This window comes from Ciconia boyciana, chromosome 24, assembly GCF_034638445.1.
Source record: "Ciconia boyciana chromosome 24, ASM3463844v1, whole genome shotgun sequence".
Taxonomy (NCBI): Eukaryota; Metazoa; Chordata; class Aves; order Ciconiiformes; family Ciconiidae; genus Ciconia; species Ciconia boyciana.
In genome coordinates, this window is record NC_132957.1 from 5320551 (window position 1) to 5340076 (window position 19526).

The 19526-nt window shown below is 46.3% G+C and overlaps 1 protein-coding gene across 8 annotated transcripts in view; it reads right to left on the reverse strand.

Annotated features, from left to right (window-relative positions):
• The window catches only part of GNG7 (G protein subunit gamma 7), an 81201-nt gene that overhangs the window by 29851 nt on the left and 31824 nt on the right, over positions 1-19526 (reverse strand). The window contains exon 1 of one of the 8 annotated variants that reach the window (XM_072845907.1): positions 11605-11627. The exons of 6 other annotated variants lie outside the window; for them this stretch is intronic. The gene's annotated coding sequence lies outside the window, so the exon portion shown is untranslated. Of the gene's footprint in view, positions 1-9795; positions 9946-11604; positions 11628-19526 lie in introns of those variants that run through there. One more of the 8 variants, XM_072845904.1, reaches the window with a different exon arrangement.

Consider the following 19526-nt stretch of genomic DNA (forward strand, 5'->3'; position numbering starts at 1 on the left):
TCCGGGGTCAGGGAACCCTCCTACAGCATCTCCCTGCCCACGCAGCGAGCACCATGTACCACTCCACTCCCCAACGCCGCGGGCTCGGCGAGAGGAGGGGGAGGGAGACAAAAAAACCAAGACATCGCTTTTCACTCCAGCAAAAGGACAAAGCTGAGTCAGACGCTAACTCATAGGCGGCTTCTTGTAAGGTGTGGAGGTAACGCTGCAAAGGCTGGAGCCGTCCCACGGCGGGGTTGGGAGGAGGCACACGCCGCCGGGCTGCTCCCCATTCTGCTGCCAGCCAGAGGGATGAAGGATGTCCCTGCAAGAGCTTGAAATGGGGATGCAAACAATCTCATTTCACCTCTCTCAAAGATCCTCAGGAAGAGGTGGTCCTAACGCAGCAATTCCCCCGCTCCCGCTCGGGCACCATTAAAAAAAAAAATAAAAATCAGAGTAAGCCAGGCAAAGCACATTTACGGCAGTCATGTTTGTGCTGCAACACACCGGACTTTCATGCGATTTCATTTTAATACAGGACCATTAACTACATGTTATGGGCTTGTTTTGCAACTGGCTCCTGACTGTCTGCAGAACTTAATTTAGACATAGGAAAAAGACAGGTCTTAACTAAGCAAGAAGTGCAATTTCTAGCAGCCCTGTTTTGCTGTGAAAGCTAATTGTCAATTCCTCAAATTCCAAGTAGTTAAAAACTGCACTTCGGTCTCACTTCCCACTGTTTAACCTGTTCAAGTCTGGCACTAACCTAGCCACATCCAAAAGGACCCAGACCTAAAGCTTATTGCACTATGGCTCTTCAATCCAATTCCGGCTCTTTTCTGAGCAGGTTTTCAAGTCCATGCAGCAGGTCACCATGGGGCAGAGCAGGACAGCAAGCTTTCCAAAGCATAAACTGTCAACTAACCCCATCAGCACCTTGCGCAATAGGAACCCAACTCCACCCGCCTGCAGATACCACTAAAAGCCTGATGTTATCACCAAGAGGTTTGATTTATACCAGGCTCATCGCAGAAAAGCCAAGAGAAAGCCCTGCAGATTTCTCAGTTCTTGCTCTGCTGCAGACAGCGCTGCACACAACATCCCCAAAGGACTTGCAGCAAAAAGCAGGAATTAAGAAACATGATGTGCAGGCCCACACTGCCTCGTCGGTGGCAGGCAGAGGTTACTCCTAGCAGCTAGCTGAAGTAATACGGTTTATTTAAAAAAGAGAAAGTCCTCGTGCTATATGAGAACCTCAAATGACTGCTGCTATTTGCCTGAAGTTTCTCATTCACACTAAGATTAATTAGACAGTGCTGCACCTACCTGGAGTCTTCTACACTAAAAAGAAAGGGAAGAAGATTTAGTATCTTGTGAAAAATGCCTATTTGAGTTTGCCGGGGTGGCCAAAAGCTGCTTTGATATCAGTTGCTACTATTGCTAAAAAAAAAAAAAACCCGCTAGGCAGAACAAGTATAGTCCTTGGCATCGTGCGTCTCCTCCTCCTCCTCCCATGGGTTGCCCGGATCCAGTCCCGGCACACAGCCGCCCCACAGCCCTCCCTGGCACTGGCAGCGGTGCCGTGCTTCGCCGCTCGGCATCTGAAGCGAGCGAGTCGCACTGCCACCTCCTCGAGCCCCAAGGAACCCGGACTGTGCCTGCAAGCTGTCCTCCCCGCCGCACGCAGGGTTGCTGTAAGGTTTTGGTGTGAAAGGGGCAAGAAAAATCTCCTCCATCTGATTGCAGCATCGAACAAGTTGACCGAGAAGTATGGTTGATGGGGCTTTTGCTTCTAAATCCACAAGGTACTTTAAAAGACTCTTAAGTGATGAAATGGTTTTAAATAGGATCATTCCAGATGCTGTAAGATATTCCTTCGCTCTTTCCTGGGAATTCTGGAAACTGCCAAAGATACAGCTGGGGACACGCTGTGATAGGGACAAGTGTGATGCTCAGAGCACCCTCAGCTCCCACCGCAGTCGCTATGGAAAGACAGAACCCGCTTTGCCACTCAAAACCCTGTTCATCCAATGGTTTTCAAACAGTTATGAATAAAGTTAAAAACAGGAGGAGAAAGGTCACTTTACCCTGCACTTATTCATTGTGTAAGAACTGTGCTTACACAGCCAGAGCTTTTACCAGACAAGAGCAGAACTGTTTGCAAGGGCGCAACTTTTTGGTGAAATTTCAGTATTACTCAGAAAAGCATCTTACACATGATCTTGACCGAGCTGGACTTTACTGTATAAGCTCTTAGTGCCAGCAAAGGCAGGAAGATGTTGTAGCACTGGTGTGGGGAAAAAGGAGGAGCTATCACCCAATTTAGTAACTGAACTACGACCTGCAAGTTGACGAGTGGGTAACTGGTGGAGGAAAGGCAACGTGCCTGCTCCAGAGTGCCAATACTTCCTGTTAGGTAGGAAATGCTTGGAGAAGAAAAGGTAAAAGCAACTGCAGAATATGACAATGAGAAAGCAGGTGGATTAGTCACTGAAGACTAATAACACAAATGAATCCAGCGTGTGCATTCATTCATCCCCTCCTCCGAGGGCCTCGGGATGCTGCAGACGTTCTACACAGAGCAGCTCGACATTAAGTGTGAAATGAGGTAAATCCAATTCTCGCAGGGAGAACGCAATCACTCTGACAGCATGTAAATCCCAAGGACCGGAGCTGGAAATGCCAGGGGAAATGACTGGGTCACTAGAAAGTTAATTCATCGCCACCGCAGAACAGGGCGACTGACTTTGGGCTCCTTACCAGGCTGTCGATCTGGGGCAACAGCTAGACTCATGCAAAGGCAAGATGGGCTTGTTTTTACTTAGTAAAGTGGAAGGAAATGCTTCCATAAATAGGAACTACAGGAATCAGTGCTGATGACATTTGCTCTGACCTCATTCATCCTCAGGAGATGTAAACACTGAATTTCACTCTCGACTGATGGACAAAACAAGCCCTGAAAATCCCTCCGAGGTGTAGGGGAAGGAAAGTAGTGGTGGTTTGGTTTTTTTTTTTTTTGTAACCAGAATAGAAAGAGGAAAAGTGACCAAATTCCTCAAAAAAATGAACATTCACCTAGAAAAGACTCTTATTAAACACTGGTTTGAGCCCAGCCTGCTTTCCAATCGCCCATTCACCTCCCAAACGCCCTCAAGGTCCCCGATACAGGAACTGACTTTACAGCGACTGCAGGGCAGCAGGTCAAGGATCACAGGCAAGAGCAGCCTGTTGCTAACTTTCTCCTACTCTTCAGCAAGCTGGTTGTTTGCTATAGTGTCCCACACACTAGCTCCTGGCTTGCTTCCGAGTGAGCGAACGAAGGAAAAAAGGAAATAAAAATAAAAATAATTTAAAAAGAGTTTGGAGCAGCCTGGAGGCAGGAGAAGTTACTTGTCCTGAAGATCACCAGGAGTTCAAGGCAGCACATCTATGGCTCAAGCACTCTATCCAGCAAAACTTTCAAATAACACGAAGTGGTCTAGCAGTAAAATCCACAATTATTGCTAGCTCGCATGCCCAAAGCCGGTGTGTTTACCAGCCGTGGCTTAGACCTGACAATTTTACGTGTCTGACAGCAGCAGATCTGCTGCTTGCAAAGAGTCCTTGCACTCAGATCACTCTGCATTGATAGATTTTTAAAAAGGCACTAATTAAGCATGCATCTGCAGTTAGAAGTACATATGAAGTAGCCCAGCTGTAGTATGACCAGCCTGGGCACAGAACAAAGGCAGTAACTGCAGGACAACAGGGAGTGCTGGCAGAGGGAGAAGAAAGCAGAGAGAATACTCATCAAACCACTCGGAGAATCATGACACATCTCATGCTGCCACCCACACAGCACGCAAACAAAATAAAACAAACTATTAATGAAAAAGAACAGCTGATACTATAGTGACCTGACCACAACTTGCAGGGGACAGAGAAGCTGAGCTGTGTTTAAGGTGCCAGCTGCCGGCCGTGGCATCTCCGGCTCCGCCACCTCCACCAGCTTAATCTCCAAAGCTTTGGTCTCTCACGCCCAGACCTGGCAGACTCAGCTCTCAACTCAATTTGTCCTATAGATTACTCTACGGTCGAGCCTTGTGAGCACACACGCGCGTGCACATGTCCTTGGAAGATAAACACTGCTTATACCCAGTGAATCAGCGTAAGTCAGCCCAGCTCTGAGCACTACGGTGGAACAGAGTCTCATTTTCTGAAATGTCAGAGTAGGAGTCTGCAGCTCATTAGTGCCAGCTCCAGTGCTGAAGGATGCAGCGTGGTAGCGTGCCTTGAGGAATTAAGTAAGGTCAGTCCCAAATTTAGGGATTGGCTGAATATTCTGCTAATGTGTCTTAAATGCAGTTTGTTAAAAATAAAGGGTTTATTTTGACGTGGCATATGGCACATTGCATCATCTGGAGTGTGCGGCGAGACAGATGGTAAGAGTAAGACAGAGCCTTCCCTTCGCAGCATTTGCTACCATGTTAGGAGCCTCTTCAAAGGACTCTGTTCAATAAGTTTTCCAGGGGCTGTTTGAGGCAAGAGAAATTGAGAAGCAGAAGATCAGCGCTCCATGAGTTAACATTTTAAAGGAACTGACAGCACTAAGAACACGCACACCAGAACAAGAAATCCACTACAGGTCTTACGGTATTTTTGAATTATTGTTGTTAATATTAGATAACTTGCCAACCAGTCGCTGACACTTAGGATGGGACAGCAGGTTCCCGGCTTTGCAGGAATCCTGGAAGTCTCCTATTGCCCCCCAGTCACCCACTTCATCAACACCAGCCCTAACTGCTCCTCCAAGTCAGTGCATCACGGGAAACAACATCTTAAAAGCCACTTTGAACCAACGTTGCACGCTTCTAACGTCAAATACTTTGGTCCTCACAGAACATCACTGAAGAACGGCACACCACCACCTCACTCCCACCAGTACCACATTAAGATTTGGCTGCCGACCTAAAATTGTTGGCAATTTTATGGCAGCAACGAGAAGACAAAATGCCTGCTCAAATCCACGAGCGATGGACGAGTACGGTGACATTTGGCTCAGAATTACGAGTAGAGAAACTGCAATACATTACATGGCAAAGCCAGCCAGCTTTTAGCTAATATTCTCCTGGAGTACACAAACCCAAGTCAGTAGTCTTACAGAAACTGAAGAAATGTATTTGAAGACAACATCACCCCAAAGTTAAAAGCAATAAACAGCTAAAGCTCTGTGTGAGCCTCTTGGCTCCTACATAGCCCGGAGCTCCAGATAGAGTGTCTGAGATAATTACAAAAAGCTCCACTTCGCCGCTGGAGCCGCAGAAGCAAGGCAGAGCTCAGCAGGCCGCACGGATTCCCGCTGGGGCTTCGGCTCACTGCTGATGACCGTGGTCCATAAAAGCCAGTGGAGCATCCTGCTGAGCCATCCCCACCACCCAGGGGAAGGCCCGCGAAGATACCACTGCCTCTCGCAGTTGCTGTGGCCGTACGTTCGCAGCATTAAGGCGGTAAAAGGCCGTGCAATGCACTCTCCTTCTAATAGGTTCTCCTCCAAATTAACAAATGTCTTTTAGTGCCAGGAAAGAAGCATCATCAGATTGTGGCAGAGCCAGTTCTGCATGTACAGAATGCAAAAATTACAGTTCCTTAAGATATCTGGGAAATGCTGGAGGAGTGCAGAGGCTGCTTTAATTGCTTTGACCCACTGCTGCAATCTCTCTGTAGCAGATAGTACTTTCTAAGGGTTTAAATCTGAGGTACAGTAGCTGTCCAGAGCTATTTGCAGGTTTATTGTAAACAAGTCCTACTTCTCAGGCCTCTGCTTCACGCAAGATAAACAGTGTGGCAATTAAGCTACAACTTCTGTGCCAAAACAAGATAAACTCATTTTCTACTGAAGTTCTGCAGAACTATCCCAAACTCCTGGAAGAGCAGCCCAGGGCACGGGCAGAGAAGCGAGGCAGCTGCAGGGTGCGATGCTGCAGAGCTCCAGTGTGACAGCCTTCACCTCCGCTCACGCTTCCAGCCGTCAGCAGATGGGGCTCTTAGGAATTTGGGACCCAGCACTCGAGCACAAACAGGGACAGTCACAGAAAAGCGGTTGCTTTCCATCTGTTCGTCCCGCAATACCCTGGCGCACACGGGTGAGCCCGTGGATACGTTGCTGGTAGTCTTCTCCAGTGAGGGTTGGCTATAAAAGCTTGGGAGCAGCACTAAGCGAAGGGCTACCATGAAAGCAGAACTTAAATTAAACCTCTGATGTATCTTCGCATGGGAAAAGGCAACTACATGCTGTATTAATTTATACGTGGCACCCAGGCTGCTGGGAGAGTGACTCATCTTTTGCAGAGAAGCCGTCTGTCCAGCGAACTCATCGGATGTTTGGAGGACACCAGTGGTTCATGGTCAGCTCCCATCCATGCTGCACAGGAGTTGGGTTGCAGCTCAGCAGTTATCTCCATCTTCTGCTGGACTTTCCAGGTGCACCAGACAATCTGAATTCAAAAGCACTGCTGCACTTGAGCAAATACTTCGTGCACGAACCCAAAATGAGTTACAGTTCAAGGCATTTCAGACCATTAGGCTGACTGAAGTTATGGATGGGTTAAGACTAGAGGAAATCTTGAGTAATTTAACGTGTTCCAAGTGTCCTGCTGTGTTTACAATTAAAATACCACAGGAAAAAAACCGCTGTCCACAGAAAGGGGAAGAGATTTGTGATTGTTTCATATGCCTTGAACCCCTTCTGGCCTTGAATCCTTCGGCCAGACACTGCATTCAACAGGTTAATGAGCTGGAGAGCTGATCAAAGGGCAGATGTTTATTCCCCCTTTAATTTCTGCCCAAGTCACAAATGCTCACAAATATTTATCTACAGAAGTCATAGCACTAATCCCATCTCCTTCCTAGCTTTTAAGTTTAGTGATCAAAGTTGTACAATTTCTTGAAGACAGTATTTCAATTTCAGTTAGTGGTCTCTTTTAAAGAATAAAAAAAAAGTACTTTTCATGAGGGGAATTAAGAGAAAACAGGTATGTTCTAGTGAAAATTAAAAGAAACATCAAAGTGAAACTCGGCAGCTTAATTTCACACCGTCTGTTCCTAAAAAGGATGACTGTAGGCAATCCCCTTTCAACAAATGCCAGAATTAGGATTTCACTTTCCCAGAAAGGCATTTCGGAGGACAGCCTCATCTACCTCCCCACCCACACAGGTACCCCCAGCTTCCCATCAGAATACGACTTTGCATGGAAACTCCTCTGCCTGCCCCCCAATCCTCTTCAAAAACAATCTCAAGAGCCACGAGCAAATCCCACCTGCATTCCCACCCGTTGGTGGCACAGGGAAAGTGGAGGCTGTGACAACCGAGGCGCTTGCTCAGAAGGTGGCCCTGGGAAAGGGCTTTGTTTTGTTTTCCCCTGCCCTTGCACCCTTAGCTGGCCACAGCTGGAAACACACAGCTTTCAAGGTCTGACTGGATTATCGGAGCTAACTTGCTAAGTTGCATTTCACCGTTAACTATGCAAGCACTATACAGGACAAGTACATGACTGAAATTTCACCTGATAAATAAATGAAGCTAAAATCCGGTGTACGGTGCGGTTAACATTTCCTAACTATTATTAGCCAAAAGGAAAGAGTGTGACTGAGCTCCTTTAACAGTCAACACTGGCTGTTTCCACCTGTCCTGGTGCCAGGGGTGTAGTTTGGTGCCAGGGGACATGCGGTACCTTTGCTGGACAGCTGCACCAGGATGGCAGGCCACTGCTGTAATGGAGTCTATTAAAATTCAGTGCTGTGAGTCAGACAAGCATGTGCGGGATGTCTTCAACAACAAACCGCCCCCGGGTGCTGCAAGCATGCAAAGATGTTTTGAGCATCAAACCCAAGGCATGAGAGGTGCCTTGGGGGCACGCCGCTCCTCGAGCTCAGGGGAACTGAGAATCTGCAGAGCCTTCCAATCTGTTTGTCAGAGATGCTCGTTTTCCCTCCTCTCTTCCAAAGAAGTCTAAATTAGATTTCTTCAGAAGCAAAAGGCCAAACGTCCCCACATGAGGGCAGTAATCAGGACGTTATTAGAAACGCCGTCTGAGATGACCGTTCGCTCCTTCCCCCTCTCGGTGCACGCTGATCCTGGGGAGTTGTTTGTCTCCACTCTCCATTTGTCATCCTCACTCAAAGAGCACATGAGTCAGACTGTGCACCACAGATGCTGCTGATAAAAGCACACTCCATTTGGGAATATTAGCAACCCTGCAGAACAAAGACAGCTAAAAAAATAAATCCCCGTCCACTGACTCCCAATCAACTATGCCAGTAAGTGCCTGGTAAATGTCACTGGCTTTACGCTTTGTATAAACATCAATCTTTGGATGTCCAGATTAACTCCTCAACTTCTGCAAGATCGGAACCACACACACCTTATAAAAGGGCAGCAGCCAAGGTGCACCTTCAGCATGGAACAACCAGCGCCTGTCCCAGAGGTGCTCACTGTAGTTCTGTCCCAACAAATACCACAAAGAGGAAGGAGACACGTAACTTATTTCTGCACAGCAATATTACATAGGCTGGATTTTTGCTATGTATAATTTTCCAGAGCAGCAAAAGTGAAGCAATTAATATTCACATGGACCAGTCATAGCAGAGAGCTCAAGCCCTGGCCAGCTGGAAGCTCGACCCCAGAGACCAGCAGCTTTGCTTTGGAAGCTCGACCCCAGAGACCAACGAGCTTAAGTAAAATGACACCGACTGTTAGGTGCTCTCACCACTGGTTTGGAATCAGTTTACCATAACGGAATTAAACTAAAACGAAGCACTTCAGTGCATGTAAATAATCCCACTAAATAAAACTATGCATGATTAAAAAGCCGTCAGCTTCAGTGCTGGTAAACCTTGGCAGGCCCTGACTGCACTGTCGCCATCTCACCACAGCTCTCAGCAGATCTTAATGCTCCTTTCAGGCACATCTGGAGAACTATCCTATTATCTACAAAAAAAACAACCCCAACAGAAAAAACACAGTGACCCGTTCGAAGTGTACAACTTGTCTATCTTCAATAAAGCACAGAGCCAGCCGCAGTGCAGACTGTCCTGACCAGAGGCAGAACAGAAGTCCTCCTCCGTCGGCACACAGCGTTGGGCTCTGTGCAACAAGCTGCTCCTTCTGCATCAGCCTGTTCTGCTTGTGCCAAATTGTTCTTTGTAACAGCCACAAACTGGTTCTGCCGAATCCTACAATTAGAACAGCACCACGTATACAAATTAAGGATTTGTATCAGCCACAGATTAAGGATCAAGAGCTGCTCTGCTCACAAGAGTTTTTTTTTAAATCTTCCAGATTCAGATTAATTTGCATGTAGTGTGTTTTGAAGCCATGAACTTAAATGAAGGAATGGAGGAGTTTCCAACAAAAACGATTAGCCTCTATACATACAGCCTCTATAGTGCTCAGGCTGCATCAGCCTAAAGATCCGTTGTGCAAAGCTGCTCATCCTGGAGAGCAGCCAGCAGGAGAGGAAGGAAAATGTGCAAGAAACCGGGCAGTCCAGCTGGGCCATAGCTACTGTTTTCATTATTTCTAAAGCTCCAGGACTTAAAATAATTTGAGGCTCTTCCCTTATCACTGCTGTATCTCATCTGTTCCTTCCAATGCAGGAAACCAGTTGCACAGCACTCACTGTGCACCAGCAACTGGACAACACTCATCTGGAATATTAACCTGTACTGGAGGTCTGAGAGTGCCGAAAAGGCCAAGGTAACTGAGAAACTGCTGAAAGGCTCTAGAGGCAACACCTCTAGAGAAAAGCAGCGAATTGCAGATCTTCATTTACCCACCTGCACTCCTAGCTACTGCCTTCCTTCCCCGTCTGCTCTACTACAGCATCTCCTCGGCCTCTGACTCTGCAAGCAACGGGAGCGGCTACTGCTCACATCGGGTGTTGCAGCTGCATTGCCTGCATCTGAGATCAGGGGTCATGCTGCCTCTAGCAAAGCGTCACGACAGGGCAGTGCAGACAGCAGGTTGTCTGCAGACGAGATCTGCTGCTGTTCTCCTGCCCGAGCAGGAAAGGGGCCGGACAAAAGAGGAAAGATCAATTCTGAAGGAACACTTTTCTAATTAACAAGAACTTGCCAGCAAATCTCACAAGTTTGACATACGCTCTCTCTCCATCTGTATCTAAACAAAATATTTATCCTATTGATATTAATTTAACAGTGTAAAGGACTTGAAATCAACTTGCATTTTCTAAATCAGCAGAGGTGGCCACAGCAAGCAGCCAGGTACAAGCATCGCTAGGTGTGTCAGGCAGACAGTGCTGCTTCTGACAGAATCTAGTCTGTTCGAAAGGGGAATGTCAGGTACATCCAGGTACCCGGCAGAAGCATCTGTGCCGCGTCCAGACATCCTTTACACAGACAGCAACCTTGGGTTCTGCGCAGCCTCCACATGAACCTCCGTAACAACTGCTGAATCACAAGCACTGTCCTGGTAAAAGGTATTAAAAGCTTATCTTTTAGACATAACATGATTAATTGTTATTATTTTTAAGGTTTAGGTATACTGGAAAGGGAACGATGGATAAAATAGACAAACTAGTCTTTAGGTGATTTAAGCCTTAAACATACAGAAGAGGATGAAAACATCTTCCTTTACAGATTTATACCAGCGTAGCTCTGGAAAAGGCTGTCATGTTTCAGGAAGCACCAAATGTCTGATCAGAAACTGAATCTGATTCACTGGTTTGGTGCTGTTTCCTGCACCCTGCCAGACAGGACCAGGGCAGGCAGCAGGATTATCTCACCTTGACAAACAGCAGCCCCAAAAACTGCATGTAACTGTATGCACGAGGAAGAGCTCTTCTCAAGGTGGGCAAGAGGCGATATTACAGATGCTTAGGCAGGTTGTGGAGTGTGCAAACAAATCAAAGCACAGGCCAGGTATACTTGGAGGTAGCCTCTTCTGCCCTGCCCGAAGTACCTGGAGCTAACTTCCATTGCTCACCATCGCTGCTCTTGCAAGAGAGATATTTGCAAGGCATTGCAGAACTGTGCGCTCTCCTAGATGCCTGGAAACCAGGGGTTTAGTTTTGGCATCTTAACTGAATATTAGGAACAAGCACAATACCTGGCTATTTAAACTAAGGTGCCTTTGTAAGAGACTAAGCACACCGCTTGGACTTTGGCTCATTGTATCAGCAAGAGAAATGCAGTCTGTTATTTTGTCCGGGCACAGCCTAACACTGCCACTGAACAGCTACTGCCTGACAAACGGCCCCGTGGTCACCCGCATTAACAAGAGGAGCTCCCGTGGTCATCGGTGTGTGCTGCTGTCACTGCTGGATCACTGGACTAAGGCTCTACGGCTTTTATTTGGGGAAATACAGCACTACCTGGGAATCAGCATCAGCCATAAGGCAGCTTCAACAGCAGCAGGTAGAGCAAAAAAATCAAAGGGTTTTTTTCAATGGCAAGTGAGTTTATGATAGAGTCCAGTGTAGTGACAGCTTCCTCAAATAAACATCGAAGGTTAGCACATCGCAGGTCTGCACCGAGAACACGTTTGTCGTCTCTCCAGGTCTATTACAGCCCTAGTAAGGTGAGATACACTGAACACGTCCATGAACTCGAGCGGAATAAACTCACCATCAGCACAGCCATGTGGTTAGTCTTCACTGTGCTGCAACTTAAGTCTTGTAGGGACAAAATGCAATCTGTTGGACTCACTTCCTATGTGGAGGATAGCTTGTGTCTACCCTCTAGCTATTTTCACCCTGTATTGATGAATGCAAACAACTCTTAATTAAAAGCACTGGAGTTAAGTCTTCATCACATTTTAGAAGAGACAAAACCAGGAATGTAGCACGCTTGAGTCATACAGCAGGTTGTACAGCATCATACCACCAGAAGTAACCCCACAGTTCTCCTAATTTTCCTTTCCAAATAATGAACATTTATGATAAATGTATCAGCTGCTTTGGGCTTGTCTGGCTAGCTGGACCCTTGGCTCAAGATTAGGTCGAGCACATGGGAGCCTTTCAGTTACTTTCCTTCACCTCAAGTTTGGTATTACTTCTGCACCTGCTTATATAGGACACCCTTTCTTGCACAACAGCTTCGAGTCTTGAGAATTCGAGTTTTGCTGGACATTTGTAGATCCCACCACCAGCTGTCACCTCTTTAGGAAAGCAAAAACAACCCACAACCAATTTGCAGTTAGAGAGAACAAGTCTTTAAATCAGACGCTTGCAAAAACATGCAGAGCTACAATCCTGCAAAAACATTAGAAGCGGGCTCTCAATGGCAAGGTAATTATGAATTTATCTTAATAGTGCATTAAACCCAACAACTTCTTTTGCAAAGATGAAGGGCCCCGGGCCTGCTGAACTTATAGCAACACACAAATGCTTTTGTATATTTTGGCAACAAAATAAGTCTCTTTAAGAGACCAGATATTTCTTGACCATGAAAAACAGAGCTCCGCGTCTAATTTATGGCCTTGCTAACAATGTGGGAAACTCATTACAAGAAACAAACAACTGAGATGCTGCTTGCCACCTCCCATCTATCCCAACAAGCCCCGTCTTAAACTACTTTCCAACTGCTTCTCTCCTCTGGGAAGGTAAATAGCCCGTCGGGTTCATCCAAATACACCCTGTGGGTCCTGCTGCAGGATCAGCCGGCTCGCACAGTGCGCTCGAGCCCTCGCTCGCCTTGCTGTACTGACAGGGAGAAGATTTGTGCGAGCGGGACAGCTCGCGGGAACGCAGCAAAGCTGCTCCCGCACCTCTCGTTCCCACGGACAGCAGCAGAATATTGTACCGTGTCTCATTTCAACCGATCCTAAAGCACGCAACAAGGCACAGGACAAAGCCTGCAAACCTAAAATGCAACTTGCAGATGTAGCACCTTGTAGACTAAACAGAACACAGACTAGTTTGCACGGGCTCTTTAAATCATTATATTTCTGTTTCTTGAGAAGTGACCTGCAGACATCATGACAATTTTAAAAGAACACATAAGCTGGATCAGTACTGGTTTCTGAAAAGCTACTTTGAGAGCTCTTCATACCTAAGAACATACTTTTATCAGCTCCAGAAGAGGAAAAAGCTGCCTAAGATGCAACTAACTCATAAGCTTTCCACCTGAAATCATCCACATAAAGAGCCTGAATATGAAAAATGTTTGAAGGCAAAACTCAAGTATCAATTTGTTGAATTAAGCTGCTCGCTCACGCTCCCCTTCACAAAGTTTGAGCAGGATTAGAGCACGTAGCCTGTGCCATGTACCTGTTTGGACCCCATATCTGCATAGCGCGAGCTTAAGGCTCCACGTCAGGGCAGCAAGAGCAATACACAACCACAGTAAAAAGCTATTTCTCAGGCCCTTTCTGGAACTCCATCAAACTCAACTGCCTGTTTATTTAGCCGCTGGTGCAAACTCGAGCGGAGCCAGCCACCAATACAGACAGCCCTGGCGCTGAACCGAGCTTCAGCAACGGTTGCAGTTCTGAGTAATTTTTTTGCTCTGCTTGGAACCATGTAAATAGCATTTCTGTATGCCATTAATCCTTTCATGCTTGCGCTTCCCAGAGTAACCACTGCTGGGAACAGACTTGCGTGTCTTCAGATGCCCAGGGCTTCCCCGCCACGCCGACCTGCCAGCCCTGCAGAATGCAAAAAAGCTGCCAGCGCAGAAAACAGCGGTGGCGTCACTGGCAGGACAAGAGGCAGAGCAAAGGCATCGAGGTTATGCTGGGGGACAGAGGAAATTGCTGCAGAAAACAGGAGCAAGGTGCCAGCATCTGGAGGTTGACAATCCTTCCCCAAACAGAACTTTGTGACATACATTTGTAAGCTAACGACTATAAAGAAATTCAATAGGCTTTTCTGTGAAGTCTCTGTAAGCCAGAGATGCTCAGTGATACGAGTTTCACTTGGGATTTCAGCCAGAGGAGATGGCACGCTGCAGGCATAAGCTAATATATTCATCACTAAAATTCTACAGCAGGCACAGAAATAGCTGAAAACATTAAGGAATATTGTTGTTCTAACTCAATCTTATGCTTTTCTACTCTCTGACCATTTTAATTGTCAGGGGAAGTATTAAGGCAAAGCATGCTCAGAACAATGGCATCTATATGTCTATTAATTTCAGTCTAATATTAAGAAGGAGCAGTGGTGTGAAGGAGCCAAATTATTACAGCCCCTGAACATCCGAGACTGGAGCAAGCCCTGATAGCAACAAGAAGAAAGGGGTGAGGATTAACAGAGACCATTAGCTGCACATCACCTACAACCCTCATTAGTTCTGCTATTTGTTAGAGGGAGGAAAAATAAAGCAGTTGGATATTACAAGAGAGAAATGCAATGGCAGAAACATAGCCATGTTTTCTGAAGTGCTAGTTTCATACTTTTGAATTCTGGAAAAGGATGTGGGCACAGCCTCCAGGCAAAAGCTGCTGAAAGACTCAGGGTGTTCAGACTAGGGTGGAGGGTCACTGCATACCTGGAAGGAAACCCACTATTATCACCAGGCTCCATCAAAACCAGGAGCAGTGGGCTGAGGCCTCAAACAGGATAAATTCAGCTTTAAGAAAAACTGACAGCCAAGGGAACTGCCTTCTGGAACAGTTTTCATATAAACTGTTACGGTGTATTCACGGGCATCCTAAAGACGAGCAGGATTTGGTCTTTGAAGCAGAGAGTTATCAGAGGCTCCAGGTGGCAGAGCCGTAGCAGGATGGCTGCCACCACGTGCCAACCAGGCACTACCCACCAGCAGCTTTTAGTGTGCTCAGGCCAGATCAGCTAGTGACACACGAGAAGCATTAGTAACACAACTGAGTACTAACTGAGTCACCCAACCACAGGAAACTCACCGGGTTCACCTCATCTTCTCCCCCTCCCCTCCCATCGTGGGAATGGCAAGGGAGGAGATGTCGAGGAGAGCCAAGCAAGGCAGACAGATGACCTACCGAGCTGGGTAACTGTGCAAGATGATTCACACAGCCCCAGCCGTGTGAACAGCCTGTAAGCACATCACTGCTCTTCCCCATCCAATAGTAAATACTGGACCTAAGCCATTTTATTTCTCTTGGGGAGACTCCGAGCGTTGTTTTGGCACAAAAATAACGGAGCAGCCGTTCCCATTCTCCAGCTATGGCAGTTTACTCCAACTCATTTCAAGCTCTCAGCTCACCTCCTGGTCCTGCTGCCTTTCGGGGTCCCTGAGGGACCATGACTACCCTTTTTGCCCAAGGTCCAAGCTTTCCAAAGCCATCTGGGCTCCTTAAACTGAACTTGTTGGGCCTGTGAACCCTATTTCAAGCCATTCTTACCCAGTAATGCATTTCCCAGATGCGATGCTCAAATGGCAACTGGCTAGAAACCTGTTCTGGTGAAGGCAGCTGTGAAATCCAGCACCTGACTGTGGGAAAGCAGAGGTCATTTCCCCAAAGCTAGTGAAAACAAAGAGGTGTCAACTCATTTGAAGAACGAATAGCAACATCCATACCAAGACAAACAGACCGACCAAAGGAAGCATCAGATCTGAGAGCGACGGGAAGACAAGAGATTCCGTCAGCAAAAATAAATACACTGTGCGTATCCCCATGCGATGCATGCAGCTACTCCTCCACTGCAATTGCAGCATCTCAGTTATATCCTTCTCAAGTATTTCACATCACTTCCAGCTGTGATAGAGCGGATTTTTGGTGCTGATCACACTCTCACAGCCCTGCACTCATTCAAGCTAACCATGGGAGATGAGGGTAGATAGTTGTCTTGGACACTGAACCTGAACCCCTGCATATATCCTGCATATATGCATATATCCTGCATATATCCCTGCATATATCCTGCATATATCCATATATCCCCAGCAAGATATCCTGGGACTGACACGCCAGCTTTGAGACAACGAGAAAAGTGGGTGCTATTAACAGGTATAAGATGCTCTGCGCTCCCAGGGTGCACTCTCTCCAGCTCTCTGATCTCCCAGAGGTCTGTGACCGTCCCACTCAAAGGGCTTCATGCATCACTTCGGGGTACCCAAAAATTCATTGCCCTATAAGGGCCCCCAGCTCCCTAGGCACAAACTTTCTGTGCAAGTGGAGGGATGGTATCGCGTCAAGATGACCCCAGAGCAGCGAAGGAGACAGGTACACAAACAGGCTCATCTCTGTAAAAGCAATGCAGCGTGACATGGCTGGAGGGCAGCCAGCAGCAGAGAAGCTGGGAATGCATTCAGAGGAGACCTACAGTGCAGATAAGTTTGCTGCAAAAGAATGTTAGGGGTGACTCGTGATTGTGAGAGAAGATACCGAATAATAGTTTGGTACTGGTCTATAAAGCAAATCTACTCTGCTGGTTTGCCCTTACTCAACAGCCAGTTCAACAAACCCTCACTCTGAATTTTTCTGGCAAAAGGTGTTCAGTGTTAGAGTCTCGTAGTCTCTTCTCCTCTTTATACAGAGGAAAATTCACAATCAGGCTGCAGTTCATGGAAAATTGACAGAAGGTGTGTTCATATCGCCAAATTTTAGTCTGATACAAACTTAACAATGAAGGTGACAAGAGGTACAAGGAAAGGAGAAAACTGGAAAAAACAGGTTACAAAAATCACAGCATCTTAAGGTGCCTCTTAGGAGACAAACCTGAACAAGGCCACTGGAGAGGGAGAATTGGGACGTTGCCCCAGATCTTTTTTTGATATATCAAACTGGGATTATCTCAATTATACTAAAAAAGTCATATGCAGAGACTGCCGCAATCTCAAATTTTCCCTTGACTATTTGCACACTGCTGATTGTGTCTGATTAAAAATGCGGAGGACTTTTGCACATGCTGCAGAAATTAAATTCTTAGAAAAGCATTTCGAGCAAGCAGGAGGGAAGGAAAGGTGGTTTGTAAGTTCGTGTGTAGAAGAAGTGAAGAGAAGGGACATCAAAGAACGGTCATTACCGACAAATTACAGACTGTGGAGAAAAACGCGATAACTCAGCTGTCAGGCAAGGACATGAGAGGGACCTTCTGAAGAATCAGGTGTCATTAAGTGGTGCTGGATGAGCGTCGAAGAAAATGCTTTGAGCATCTCACTGAGCTCAAATTAGAAGTGGAGAACTGTAACTCCTGTCCTGTTTCAAAGGCAATCCAACTTTGAGCAGGGGCTGTTGCATTTGGAAGTGGTTGTTGGGTGGGTTTTTTTTGTTTGTTTTTTTTTTTGTTTTGTTTTTTGTTTTTTTTTTGTTTTTTTTTTAACATACAAGCACTAGAGACAGGGAACAAATTCACCTGTCAGCTCGACTTCAAGAGCAGCAACCCCAGGAAGGTAGCAGGGCAGCCTGATTTTGTCCAGCCTTCTTCTGAGATTACAGCATTCCCCAGCACACTTTCTGAGCAAAGGTTGCTTTCATGGCTGCCTGAGAGAACAGTTAGTCACGTCTAGTTCTGCAGAGGCACACACTATAGTTAAAAAATAAGTGGGTCCTCTGAGTAAGTCACTCTCACCCTCTGTTTCAGAGCTACACAGTGAGCAATGAGGAAGGAAAGCCTTGAGGAGAAACCACAGACCTGGAGACTGCAGCCCAGGCTCCTACACCAGCTCTGCCACAGCTCTCCTTCATGACCTTGGGAAAACACCTGACCTTCTTTTCCTGCGAGGCCACTGTAAATTTTAACAAAGCACTTCAAGACAGACAGAAAACAGCATTTGTCACAGAGGAGACAGGATTCTTGTCAATGCTGATAAAGCTGTAAATGTGCTTGCACAACTACCAGCAGCTAACCAAAAGAAATCCTTTGCACAATGCAGAAGTTAACTATTATTCTTCTGCGGATCACCTGTTGCAAAATCTCATGTGACACTGTAAAAAGCACTGAGATAATTTCAAACCATTAAAAAACCCACCAAATATTTTGTAAGATACATTCTTCATTAGTAGGGAGCTAACTAAACAAAAAGACCTGCTCCAGACAACCTAAAGGCTTGAATTACAGCTTATCTCAAAAGCCTGCATAACATGTTTGCAGACTGAGTAACCATTTTTGCTGAACACAAGGTTTTACTACAAAAGATGAACAACTTTCACTCTACGGCTGCTCCAACACGCAGCCATGACATAAAAGCCCCCAGCCCTGCATCAGAGCCATTTCCCCTCCAACCAAGCTCCTTCAGCTGCAAACAATCGAACCCTGGAGGGCACAAGCCCAAAAACTTAATTTCTGCCTTTGGAGCTAATCTGCTTTGTTTTTAAAAGGAACCAGGCTTTGTAGGGACAGCCCCAAAATACTTCCCGTTATTCCTTGTGCCAAAGCATGACAAACTTGGTCATTCTTGACAGATCTGAGCTTCCCAAAGCTTGTGTCCCCAAAGCTAACCCCACCAGCTCCATCACAGCAGCATTAAGAGTATGCTAGGATGAAGGCTTTCACCCTAGCAAACATTTTGTGCTGATTAGTTCAAGTGCAATAGTTCAGAAAAAAGAAAAAGGTTTCTTATAGAGCTTGAAGAAGAGCTTGGATCTTTAGCTGCTGTCCCACAAAAACTAGCAGTTCATTTGTTTTTAGCCACTTTCCTTGAAAAGTGAAGGAAAAATTAAGAAAAGCAGGACTGGTTTGCAGAGGCAAAGACTTGTGAAAGCAGTTTACGTGACTCATGCCTTTCCTCCCCCCCCCCAACACTAAGACCAATGAGAAAGGGCAGCAAGTGTTGTTCAGCACACTAAGGAATCATATCCTTTTGTTTCAGGGACTGGCTGCAATAGGATTAAAATTCACAACTGTTCTGCAGAGCTACCCTCTCCTCATCTCCAGTTTCAAAGTCAGATGCAAAAATCCGTATATTGCAGCTCTCCAGCAATCTCCGCGCTTTGCATCGATCGCTGCGCAGTGGGTGTGACTTTGGCAGAAGCACGGTCTTTACTGCAACAGGGAAAGGAAAAGGAGAGAAATTACTGGCAGCGCGGGCCACTCCTGTTGGCAGGGCTTTGCAGCCGTAGCAATACTTTATAAGGAAATTTCTTGGACGATGCCGCCTATCCTCGTGTTACTGAGGTTTTTTTGTATTCCATTGCAGATGCTCTATGAAGTTATTCTTAGCAGGTATTCTGCATAGAACCAAAGCTGTCCCTAGGCTAGGGACTATCTGCAGAAACACCAAAACAGATTTGAGATCTGCTGTGGAAATAAAGCATCCCTTCAGTTCAGAGCTACTGAAGTCAAGAACGGAAGAAGCACAGAAAAGACGAGTCCCAGGAGATTCAGGTTTAAGCTCCTAGTACAGATGACGTAATACGGTTAAATCAGGCTTTGTCCAACCTTTGCCTATTAACGGTCAGAGACCTGCTGGTACGCTTCCAAATGCTGAGAATCGATTGCATTTCATCATCAGGCTACGGTAATATTCAAATGGGAAGCTTCCAAGGAAAGTTCAGGTTCTTCATTTGTTTGTACTGGGGGTGCCTGTTTCTTCCAGATCAATGATTTACTGCAGCTGGCAGAGTCCTGGCCATGTCCTCATGGTTACCCAGAAAGTCCAGATTAATAAAAACCTACTTATGTCTAGTT